The sequence below is a fragment of the Panulirus ornatus genome, chromosome 58 (assembly GCF_036320965.1).
Source record: "Panulirus ornatus isolate Po-2019 chromosome 58, ASM3632096v1, whole genome shotgun sequence".
NCBI lineage: Eukaryota > Metazoa > Arthropoda > Malacostraca > Decapoda > Palinuridae > Panulirus > Panulirus ornatus.
This window is the reverse complement of record NC_092281.1, coordinates 24,477,219-24,489,764: the sequence shown is the minus strand read 5'-3', so window position 1 is coordinate 24,489,764 and position 12,546 is coordinate 24,477,219. Positions and strand designations below refer to the sequence as shown.

At 45.1% G+C, this 12,546-nt stretch overlaps 1 protein-coding gene and 1 long non-coding RNA gene across 2 annotated transcripts in view; one reads left to right on the top strand and one right to left on the bottom strand.

Moving 5' to 3' along the window:
* The window catches only part of LOC139766676 (uncharacterized), a 542,423-nt gene that overhangs the window by 111,737 nt on the left and 418,140 nt on the right, over positions 1 to 12,546 (bottom strand). The window lies entirely within an intron of this gene.
* LOC139766799 (uncharacterized) overlaps positions 1 to 12,546 on the top strand; it is a 141,373-nt gene that overhangs the window by 102,185 nt on the left and 26,642 nt on the right. Inside the window, exon 3 of the long non-coding RNA XR_011716951.1 lies at positions 5,673 to 5,706. This is a non-coding gene — a long non-coding RNA (uncharacterized lncRNA). The remainder of the gene's footprint in view (positions 1 to 5,672; positions 5,707 to 12,546) is intronic.

Genomic DNA, 12,546 nt, shown 5'->3' with positions numbered 1-12,546 from the left:
AAAAACTCTCCTTCCTCTGACTCCCATTCAGCATTTATCAGTGCCCGTAATCATTGCAGGTACGTCATCCGTAAGGCGAAGCGTAGTTTATTTGAAAGAAGTACGATAACTTCTCGTCATCCACTGATAAGCCTTTCTGGTCTTTAGCTAAGGGGATCGCTAACAACTTTTGTCGTTCTACCTTTCCTCCACGTTTCCATTTTGACGATACTATAGCTGTCTTTCCCGTAGACAAAGAACTCTGGTTCTCGTTTCTCCTCTAACTCTGTCTTTAATGACTAACGTTGCTTCACCCTCTTAATAATTCAGTGCCACTCCCCATAATCTCTTCGAACTCTCAGAAAAGCGCTTCTTCTCTCTCGACACAGGCAAGGCTTATGGTCCTGATGGAGTCCATCTCCCTCGACTGAAATAGTGTGCCTCTGAACTTGCATCTGAGCTTGCTCATCTGTTTTGTTTGTTTATAAACCAGAACTTTCCTTCTTCTTGGAACCACGCGTTGGTGCATCCCATCCCTAAGAAGGGTGATCTTTCTAGCCCCTCTAATTATTGAAATGTGCATTTTCAAAGTCTTTGAATCTCTCTTCAACTTCCATATCTTCAGACATTTTGAATCTCAAAGTCTTCCATCTGATTAACAGTATGGCTTTCGTGAGGCTAGATCCACTGATGATATTCTTTCCGATCTTACTAATGTCTGGTCATCATCCGTGAGAGACTTTGGGAAATCCAATGTCGTTACCTTTGATACATCCATTTTGACAGGATGTGGTATCGGGGTCTCATCTCTTAGATTCCCTCTCTTGGCTTCGTTCTAGCTTCCTCTCCGGCCGATCTATCTCTGTGATTGTTGATGAATCATCCTCTCCCCTTTCTCCATCAATAGCGGTGTGCCCCAGGGTTCTGTCTTGCCTCCTACACTTCTTTTCATCTACGATATTCTTTTTTCTGCAAATAACCAAATGCACTCAGCACTGCATTCCTCTACATCCCTCACTTCTGGACCACCTTGCCCCACTCGATCTCATTTTCTCTCGACACATTTTCCTTAATAAGCTCGGACTGGATAACTCAGTGGGGTAAACGAAATCTTGGTAAGTTTAATGTCTTCAGTTTCTTCCCATCTCTCTGTCAAAAATTCCTCACAATTTTTCTCATCCTTTGACGGTTCTGTAATACCACCTCTTAATTCATTGAACATACTTGGTAGGACTGTAACATCCACTCTTTCTTGAAAACCCCGTGTTACAGAAATAGCTAAGTCTGCCTTAAAGAAACTGGGAGTCCTGTTTAGCTGTCGAAATTTCTTTTTCCTCGAACAGTTGTTCTGTGTATACAGAGGACAGAGGATTGATCCGCTCGTGCATGGACTTCTGGGATGGCTCTAGCTATGTATCCTTACGTGACAGAGTTGAGTCGAAAGCGGTCTGGTTTATCAGCTCTCCCAGGCTAACTTCCAAACTTGACCCACTTGCCTTAGGCCGCAATGTTGGTTCACTTTCCCTCATCTATATGGTATTACTTTGGTTTTTGTTCCCCAGAGCTGGCTGTTCGTGTACCCCCACCACTAGCTAGACCACGCCATACTCGGCAAGCTGCTGCGTCACATGATTATTTTTTGGGCGTTAGCAACTCAAGGATGGGCCATTTTGATATCTGTATCTTTTCCCAACATCTCGAAGATTTAGAACTTTTCAACCATTTCATGACTTTCCCGAAAACTTTGACCTGTCGCATTGTAAAAGAGAAGTTTTTCACTTCCTCTAAAATTCGTATATACATTTCCTTGTCTTTTCTTCTTTCATCAACCTCCCTATATTTTGTCCGTTACTGGAGCTTCCAACGTTAAATAAAGGAGATCTTTCAAAGTCATATCACACGTGAACGTCCTTTGGCAGACGCAGCGCATCAGTTCGCTGTTTCGTTACCATCCAGGTTCGAATCGAATTTAACAAAGGCCAAGATCACATTAACATGTTAACGTGTGACGAGGGACGCTTATATGACAATGTCTCAACGTTGACAAAGGGACTTTGAAAGATGTTCCTTTACATACAGCAACCTCATTATTTCCTCAGTGAGGTTGAAATCCGTAGACATGATGCTTGTACACCATTAGTATCTTTAGCTCAGTACAATACATATGATTAAAAAGATTGGATTAAGTCAAGTATCTTGACAGTAGGTGTTCTTTCTTGGTTATCTCAGAACTCTGAATGTTTAGTATAGCAGTCGACATACCTCACACATATTTGAAGACCCAGTTCAACAATGCTGTCGACAGTTTGTCGAGACAAAATCAGCTTTAAAGCGATATTTGGTTATATCAGAGTCATATTAACAATATCCCCAGTCGACGCTCGGATATATATGATCCAGTAACCCAAAGGACAAAATGTTCTCTGTATAACATATTATGAACAAGCCACTTAGTTCAGTGGGGTCTGAACCAAGAAGCAAGTCCAGTGCTCTTACAGCACCAATATGATCCTCTCACAGTCATGTTTTGCCGCGGATAAGTACAAGGGTACGCCGCTTGTCTCTTGTCTCTGTGTAATATTAACGTGAACCACGAGGTCGGAATCCTAATTGAAGAGACACGCGGAAAATTGCAGTCTATTACAAGTGATGATACAAGCGCGAAATTACAAGGGACGGGGGACCGGGAACGTGTACCGGAGGCGACCTATTCCAAAGGTTTTACTGTAGGACTGAAATGTAGGAAAAAGACACAAGCTTATGAAAAAAAAAAAAGTGGGTACATGAGATGATCATAGAGTCAGAGGGACGAGGGACGGAAAGGTTTGGATGAGTGAGTGATGCTCAACTGGTGAGTAGGAAAAAAAAAATAAATAAATATCACAGACCTTTCTCTCGGAGTTACTTTACATGGATGGTCCGTTGAGGAAGATGCTAAGGAAGAAACTGAAAAGTGCGTGTACTCAAGGTACGGGAAAAGCTTCTCCAGATATCTGTAGCTTTTCTCATTTGACAGTTGACTGTCTCGTTGGAATGGGACCCTCTTTATCTCCCAGCCTCAGGTAACAACCCTGTGTGAATAAAAGAGGGGAAAAAGGGTCTGAAGGAAATAGAGTGATCATAACTGTTACGATAGGGGGAAGAGAGAACACTTGACCCATGCGACAGCACAGATGGCACAGCCCATAATTATAGTGTGCAATATGGAAACGGTCGTTGTAGAGAGAGAGAGAGAGAGAGAGAGAGAGAGAGAGAGAGAGAGAGAGATTGGTCCGTAACTCAGACCTGTTCCCCAGTGATCTACAGAGGAACAGTGCCTGCCACTCACTCCCTCTGTACGGCCTTGCTCCACTGACTATGACGGGTTCATCACCACCCTGCCCTTGGGCTGTCGAGCCACGCGGGCGGAGGATGGTTAACAAAACCAACCATCATTACGAAGTGTCGCGTGGAACGACACCTGGCTAAGAAATGTTGAAACAAGAAACACAAGGCGACTCTAAGGAATGAGTTGCGCCGTGAGACGCCTCTGGTTAATGGTTGGTTGGTTGGTAGGTTGGCTGGTTGGTTAGTTGGTTGGTTGGTTGGTTGGTTGGTTGGTTGACTAGTTGGTTGGTTGGTGGGTTGGCTGACTAGTTGGTTGGTTGGTTGGTTGGTGGGTTGGCTGACTAGTTGGTTGGTTGGTTGGTGGGTTGGTTGGCTGACTAGTTGGTTGGTTGGTTGGTTGGTGGGTTGGCTGACTAGTTGGTGGTTGGCTGACTAGTTGGTTGGTTGGTTGGTTGGTGGGTTGGTTGGCTGACTAGTTGGTTGGTTGGTTGGTTGGTGGGTTGGTTGGCTGACTAGTTGGTTGGTTGGTTGGTTGGTGGGTTGGCTGACTAGTTGGTTGGTTGGTGGGTTGGTTGGCTGACTAGTTGATTGGTTGATGGGTTGGCTGACTAGTTGGTTGGTTGGTGGGTTGGCTGACTAGTTGGTTGGTTGGTTGGTTGGTTGGTTGGCTGACTAGTTGGTTGGTTGGTTGGTTGGTGGGTTGGCTGACTAGTTGGTGGTTGGCTGACTAGTTGGTTGGTTGGTTGGTGGGTTGGCTGACTAGTTGGTTGGTTGTTTGGTTGGTGGGTTGGCTGACTAGTTGGTTGGTTGGTGGGTTGGCTGACTAGTTGGTTGGTTGGTTGGTTAGTGGGTTGGCTGACTAGTTGGTGGTTGGCTGACTCGTTGGTTGGTTGGTTGGCTGACTAGTTGGTTGGTTGGTTGGTTGGCTGACTAGTTGGTTGGTTTGTTGGTTGGTTGGTTGGCTGACTAGTTGATTGGTTGGTTGGTTGGTGGGTTGGCTGACTAGTTGGTTGGTTGGCTGACTAGTTGGTTGGTTGGTTGGTTGGTTGGTGGGTTGGCTGACTAGTTGGTTGGTTGGTTGGTTGTCATGGCTACAGGTCTATCAACTACCAGAGCCATTAAAGGCCATCATCGCCAAGCTACAGCCGCCAGCCGAAGAAGAATCCTGAGCCCCAACTTCACATGATAAGTCTTCGACTGCATCTACTCTCACTTTGCTTGGGCCCCAGTGGCTAATGAAGTTACGAAAGATTCAAACATTACTTCTTTCAGGAGAGACATTAACATAATGGGTCACAGTTACGATGATACAGTGCGGTGAGATTTCATTATGCTCTCATTAGTCTCAGAATAATTTTGAATTGACATTAGAAAAATAAAGGGGGGGTCACGACTGGGCATGGATTTACATACAGAAAACTGATCCACTAGACTGCAGAGGGAAGGATAACTTAAATCAATTAGTGTAAATGAGGAGAGTGCCGAGTAATTAACGCCCCATGCGATGAGGTGGCGAGGCACGTCTTGTCGTAAGCCTGGAGGTGTAATTACCAAACCTAATTATAGATTTCTCCAGATCCCAGACACAGGTATATCACCAAAGCAGGGGTTCCCAGACACGACCTCCGTCTGCAACCTCCAGCAAGACGCACACAAATGTTATTGAGTTATGAGGTAACTTCTCGAAGACGTAATGGAAAGACAGTTTGATATTATAATGAGCATTTTCGTGTGTTTAGTAACCTTGAACCTTTGAAACCAGATTGAAGACGTAGACATGCACAAGATATTTAGGGATAGAGCAACCAGACGACATAACATGAAACCAAAGCAATACGCTTGTAGAAATAACCACATATAAAGAAGCATTTTTATTGTACAATTGTGTTGGATGAATGTGATGAGCGAGGAGATGGGTAATGCAGACAGCATACATAAATCTGTCTTGTATGATGGTAGAGAGTGTTTAAGAGATGAGATCTCAGAAGAGGTGGAGAATTAGAATCATATTCTAAAAAAAAGAAAAAAAACTAAGGGTAACCTTCGAGATGTGATAGAAATTTCCAAAATACGCAATAATTCCGACATTTTTTTGAAAAATAATTTCTTCAAAGTAGATAGATATTTAGCCATTACGAATGTGACCCTTTTCTCTTTTTTTTTTCTACAGTTGTAGAACGCGAATAAATCACCACCAGATGTGGTAAATGCGAAGACTGTCAACATATTCAAATTAAGGCTAAGCAGATGTACTTCACTGATATCGATTATCATGACAGACGCATTTCAAAGAGGGTTAAGGGGGGAATATATATATAGTTACTGTATATAGAAAACTGAATCTCCTCTTTTTTTTTCCATTACAGATCTGAGCTTCTTCCTGGGAAAACCCTGCTGCAGGTAAAGTAAATAACTTATCCCATTCGCACTTTCCAACAAAATCTCTCTGGTAGTATACCTCCTTCATACTACATGTTGTTCCTTCTCAGTTTTAGCATTATTTTCCCCTATACCGAATGTTGAGCCGTAGGGCGCGGTGGGTGTGGAGGTGTCTTTTGCTTCACCATCCGCTTTCTACCACAAAGTAAGTTCATGGCCGCTGATAACCTCATCATTAGGGTCTCCCCCCATCCGTCTTGCTCTGTAAATTCCCCGCCAACACCACGCCAAACTGTCCCTCATTCCCCACCCCCACCTGGGAAATGGAGGGGGTGATTCTTAAAAGTATTGTTGACACTTTTGACGCTGGGAGCTGGTGGGTGGGGGGATGACAAGTGTGGTGTGGACGGTTGTCGTGGGAGGTTCGGGTGCCTGTGACAGGAGAGAGAGAGAGAGAGAGAGAGAGAGAGAGAGAGAGAGAGAGAGAGAGAGAGAGAGAGAGACAGACAGACAGACAGAAGGTACCAACCCACTCATACCTTGGACAAGATTTTGCAGGGATAACACGTACGTAGTTAATGAAGAGATTAATGATAACAGTTATTATCATGTATGATTATTACTATAGTTATCATCATGATAATCAATATTAATACTGTGATTATCAGTATTATTATCAATAGCAGAATTATTATTATCATTATTATTATTATTATTATTATTATTATTATTATTATTATCATTATTATTATTACTGTTATTATTATTATTATTGTTATCATTATCATTATTATTATTATTATTATTATTATTATCATTATTATTATTATTATTATTATTATTGAAAAGGCAAAGGAAATGTGATGGGTATAAATGCAAAAACAACCATTTTCTGGACCCGATCTGACCTTCGAACCTGACGAACGCAATTAAGGAACTGCTCGTCTGCTGTGAGGATTATAGTTATATTGATGTGGGTCAATCCTAGAACGATTATACTGCTCCCTATGTGACCTGGGAACACTGACCTGACGACAAAGGGTCTCTCTCTCTCTCTCTCTCTCTCTCTCTCTCTCTCTCTCTCTCTCTCTCTCTCTCTCTCTCTCTCTCTCTCTCTCTCTCTAAGTTATACAAGTATCTTTAACCTCCCTCCCTTTCCTAGCCCCCACACACTCTCCCCACTGCACCTCTTGCTACTCTCTCTCTCTCTCTCTCTCTCTCTCTCTCTCTCTCTCTCTCTCTCTCTCTCTCTCTCTCCCAACGTCTCACAGGTACACAAGCCTCTCACAACACCCGCCCACACCAGACATTCATTCCCAGCTGCTTCGGTCTTTCAAAAATGTCAACACTGGACTCCTTCACGGCGCACACTAGTATACCTCCCAGTATATATACCGGGTATATTGATATACCTTTCAGGAGGTATGTTATTCTGTATACCAACGAGGATTCAGGAGGCACAGCTTTATTCATGCCGTATCAATTAAAGGTTGATTTGATTCATGCCAGATTTCCCCGGCAAGTTTATTGTGCACCCCATGCTCAACCTGTGAGTCATAGCGCAACAACAGGATTACAGGGGGTCACAAAGGGTCCTAGTCAGACCCCAGTAGGGGGTCACAGAGGGTGGGTTGATGTTATGAAAGATGTTACAGTTCGTATTTCAGTGCGTACATTACATAGTTTCATATGGTAAGTTTTACCCACTAGATGCAAAAAGTGAATACAAACTTAAAATTTCAGTTATCTTGTTGTTATTGACACTAAGGTATTGTGACGTTTATTGCTGGGTTTGTTTAGATTTATCCCAAAAGGCTCTATTTTTTTTTTCACGTGTTTAGGCAGGCAAAAGGAATCAAAAAACAAGTTGGAATCCAGTGGCATATTCATCAAACGTGACACAGACAGAGGGAAGAGCGTGGAAAGAGCAAAGGATACGATCAAAAGTAAAAAAAAAACAAGAGACACCAAATGAGGCAAGGGGAGGGAACATCCACGGCCACTACCACAGGGAGGTTAGGATGTTAACATCAGACAGACTGCAACGTATACACATCCAGATGGACTGGTGGCAAATGTTAAAGAGCTAGAATCTAAGGATCGTATTAGGGAAAACGCACCAGGTAATGTTGGAGCTGTGGGAACGAAGCTCCCTAAAAAAAAGAAAAAAAATAAGATATCCATTCTAACCAGAAGGATAAGTGATAGAAGGAGGTGTAAAGAGGAATACTAGCCATCCTAATGAGAAATAACCATAAGTTTCAAGAAATTGTGGAAGATTGCCCGTCCAGATGATACATACTGGGAAGCATTACTGTCAGAAAGAGTGTTTTGGTGGTGTTGATATCATACAATCCTGCAAATAAGAAGTTTAACCATCCGGAATAACACATACTTTACAGTACAGTGGAGGGACAGTCAGGATGATACATGACACAGTATAACATGCACTTCTCGGACATGGTAAAGAACTTATTATGGAATACTTAAGTTATAAAGAGACAGACCAAGATACTTTAGATACTCTTTGTGACAGAGAGTCTTGGAGACACCAGACAGAATGTATACAGGAAACTGTCTTTTACCAGTATGTTAGCGTAGTACATCTAAGATGAGTGGGACTGGTTCACCATCAAGACCAGAGAGTATCTTCACACATGGCCTGACGTGGATGGTGAGAATATGGTAAACGACACAACAGTTGCAGATAAGAGTAATCCTTTAATGTTCAGGTTTGTTATGTGGCAATTGAGGATGTGAAAAGAACTGGGATGAGAGGAGATTTAAAGAAGATATATGGTTGTGGAGACTACACAGTGCTTAGCAATTCCTATGGTAACACCAACTAGGAAATGGAGTTCGATGGCGGGAAACGAAGGCATTGTGGTGGAAGGGTCTGTGAGAATAGACTAAATTTACAATGAAAGGACGTGGGTACCTCCAGCCTCACGTACAGAGAGAGGATTGGTTCAGTAAGAGTTGCCAGAGGGTAAGGGAGCGTCGAGAGGTTCTGCGATGAAGAAGATACAGGAGGAACTCCAGCCATCCAGAAATAGTATGGAATAAGAATCCCTCTCCCACCATGGAGGAGAGAAGAGTAAGGGGTGACCTAGTCATAACTTTTTAAGTATTTAAACTCAGCAGAAGAAAGTCAACAACTCGTAGGTCTTCTCTGAGAAACTTATCAGAAAAGATGTTCAGAAGAAAACAGTATTTTTTTTTATCGTACAAAAGTGGTAGATGAAAACAGTAAAGTGAATGATGAAATTATGATTATGGTCAACGAAAAAAAAGTTTGAAAAGTTACATGACAGGAGGGAGTTCAAGAGATTTGGGTGGCCCCATTGTATAACTTCCTCCCCTTGCGATAAAAGTAATTACACACACGTACACATACACATCAGTATGCGAGACACACGCCAATAGTTAGATAGATAGACGAAGAATAACCTTCTGTCTTTATAAATTCATCATTATAAATACCTCATACATCCTGGATACTGCAGGACGCTACATTAAGAGCTGCCGTAAGACATCTCATTCAGGGATGATAAGCTGAAAACATCATCAAAAATTTGCGCGACTGACCCACAATCCCCAGCTGATCCGCCACGACTATCTTCCCTGACAGACTTGTGAATGAACAACGAGCCTCTCTCTCTCTCTCTCTCTCTCTCTCTCTCTCTCTCTCTCTCTCTCTCTCTCTCTCTCTCTCTCTCTCTCTCTCTCTCTCTCTGCCCACAAGAGCGGTAAGACCACTTCCACGGTCTCAGCAATGCCGACAGACTTTGAGGCACCTCTCGTCTCCACCCCTTCACTGTTCAGAAGTACCTCGTGCAGCCATCACTCGGGGCAAGTTGGACGACCTTTTACGAGATGCCTTGCGCAGCAGGAGAGGGGCTCCCTGGCGGGATTTTCTTGTTAACTGCCACAATCCAGAGATTTTTATGCCCCCAACCCCAACAACCCCTCCCCACCCTTACAAGATTTAAACACGTCCCAAAGAAACGAAAAATATGAACGCTCAAGTCCTCCATGTATGACCATGTCCTCCCTGTATGACCACGTCCTCCATGTATGACCATGTCCTCCCTGTATGACCACGTCCTCCATGTATGACCATGTCCTCCCTGTATGACCACGTCCTCCATGTATGACCATGTCCTCCCTGTATGACCACGTCCTCCATGTATGACCATGTCCTCCCTGTATGACCACGTCCTCCATGTTTGACCATGTACTCCATGTATGACCACGTCCTCCATGTATTATCATGTCCTCCCTGTATGACCATGTCCTCCCTGTATGACCACGTCCTCCATGTATGACCATGTCCTCCCTGTATGACCATGTCCTCCCTGTATGACCATGTCCTCCCTGTATGACCACGTCCTCCATGTATGACCATGTCCTCCCTGTATGACCACGTCCTCCATGTATGACCATGTCCTCCCTGTATGACCACGTCCTCCATGTATGACCATGTCCTCCCTGTATGACCACGTCCTCCATGTATGACCATGTCCTCCCTGTATGACCATGTCCTCCCTGTATGACCATGTCCTCCCTGTATGACCACGTCCTCCATGTATGACCATGTCCTCCCTGTATGACCATGTCCTCCCTGTATGACCACGTCCTCCATGTATGACCATGTCCTCCCTGTATGACCATGTCCTCCCTGTATGACCACGTCCTCCATGTATGACCATGTCCTCCCTGTATGACCATGTCCTCCCTGTATGACCACGTCCTCCATGTATGACCATGTCCTCCCTGTATGACCACGTCCTCCATGTATGACCATGTCCTCCCTGTATGACCATGTCCTCCCTGTATGACCATGTCCTCCCTGTATGACCATGTCCTCCCTGTATGACCACGTCCTCCATGTATGACCATGTCCTCCCTGTATGACCATGTCCTCCCTGTATGACCACGTCCTCCATGTATGACCATGTCCTCCCTGTATGACCACGTCCTCCATGTATGACCATGTCCTCCCTGTATGACCATGTCCTCCCTGTATGACCATGTCCTCCCTGTATGACCACGTCCTCCATGTATGACCATGTCCTCCCTGTATGACCACGTCCTCCATGTATGACCATGTCCTCCCTGTATGACCACGTCCTCCATGTATGACCATGTCCTCCCTGTATGACCATGTCCTCCCTGTATGACCACGTCCTCCATGTATGACCATGTCCTCCCTGTATGACCACGTCCTCCATGTATGACCATGTCCTCCCTGTATGACCACGTCCTCCATGTATGACCATGTCCTCCCTGTATGACCACGTCCTCCATGTATGACCATGTCCTCCCTGTATGACCACGTCCTCCATGTATGACCATGTCCTCCCTGTATGACCACGTCCTCCATGTATGACCATGTCCTCCCTGTATGACCACGTCCTCCATGTATGACCATGTCCTCCCTGTATGACCACGTCCTCCATGTATGACCATGTCCTCCCTGTATGACCATGTCCTCCCTGTATGACCACGTCCTCCATGTATGACCATGTCCTCCCTGTATGACCATGTCCTCCCTGTATGACCACGTCCTCCATGTATGACCATGTCCTCCCTGTATGACCACGTCCTCCATGTATGACCATGTCCTCCCTGTATGACCACGTCCTCCATGTATGACCATGTCCTCCCTGTATGACCACGTCCTCCATGTATGACCATGTCCTCCCTGTATGACCACGTCCTCCATGTATGACCATGTCCTCCCTGTATGACCACGTCCTCCATGTATGACCATGTCCTCCCTGTATGACCATGTCCTCCCTGTATGACCACGTCCTCCATGTATGACCATGTCCTCCCTGTATGACCATGTCCTCCCTGTATGACCACGTCCTCCATGTATGACCATGTCCTCCCTGTATGACCACGTCCTCCATGTATGACCATGTCCTCCCTGTATGACCACGTCCTCCATGTATGACCATGTCCTCCCTGTATGACCATGTCCTCCCTGTATGACCACGTCCTCCATGTATGACCATGTCCTCCCTGTATGACCACGTCCTCCATGTATGACCATGTCCTCCCTGTATGACCACGTCCTCCATGTATGACCATGTCCTCCCTGTATGACCACGTCCTCCATGTATGACCATGTCCTCCCTGTATGACCACGTCCTCCATGTATGACCATGTCCTCCCTGTATGACCACGTCCTCCATGTATGACCATGTCCTCCCTGTATGACCATGTCCTCCCTGTATGACCACGTCCTCCATGTATGACCATGTCCTCCCTGTATGACCACGTCCTCCATGTATGACCATGTCCTCCCTGTATGACCACGTCCTCCATGTATGACCATGTCCTCCCTGTATGACCACGTCCTCCATGTATGACCATGTCCTCCCTGTATGACCATGTCCTCCCTGTATGACCACGTCCTCCATGTATGACCATGTCCTCCCTGTATGACCATGTCCTCCCTGTATGACCACGTCCTCCATGTATGACCATGTCCTCCCTGTATGACCATGTCCTCCCTGTATGACCACGTCCTCCATGTATGACCATGTCCTCCCTGTATGACCACGTCCTCCATGTATGACCATGTCCTCCCTGTATGACCATGTCCTCCCTGTATGACCATGTCCTCCCTGTATGACCATGTCCTCCCTGTATGACCACGTCCTCCATGTATGACCATGTCCTCCCTGTATGACCACGTCCTCCATGTATGACCATGTCCTCCCTGTATGACCACGTCCTCCATGTATGACCATGTCCTCCCTGTATGACCATGTCCTCCCTGTATGACCATGTCCTCCCTGTATGACCATGTCCTCCCTGTATGACCATGTCCTCCCTGTATGACCACGT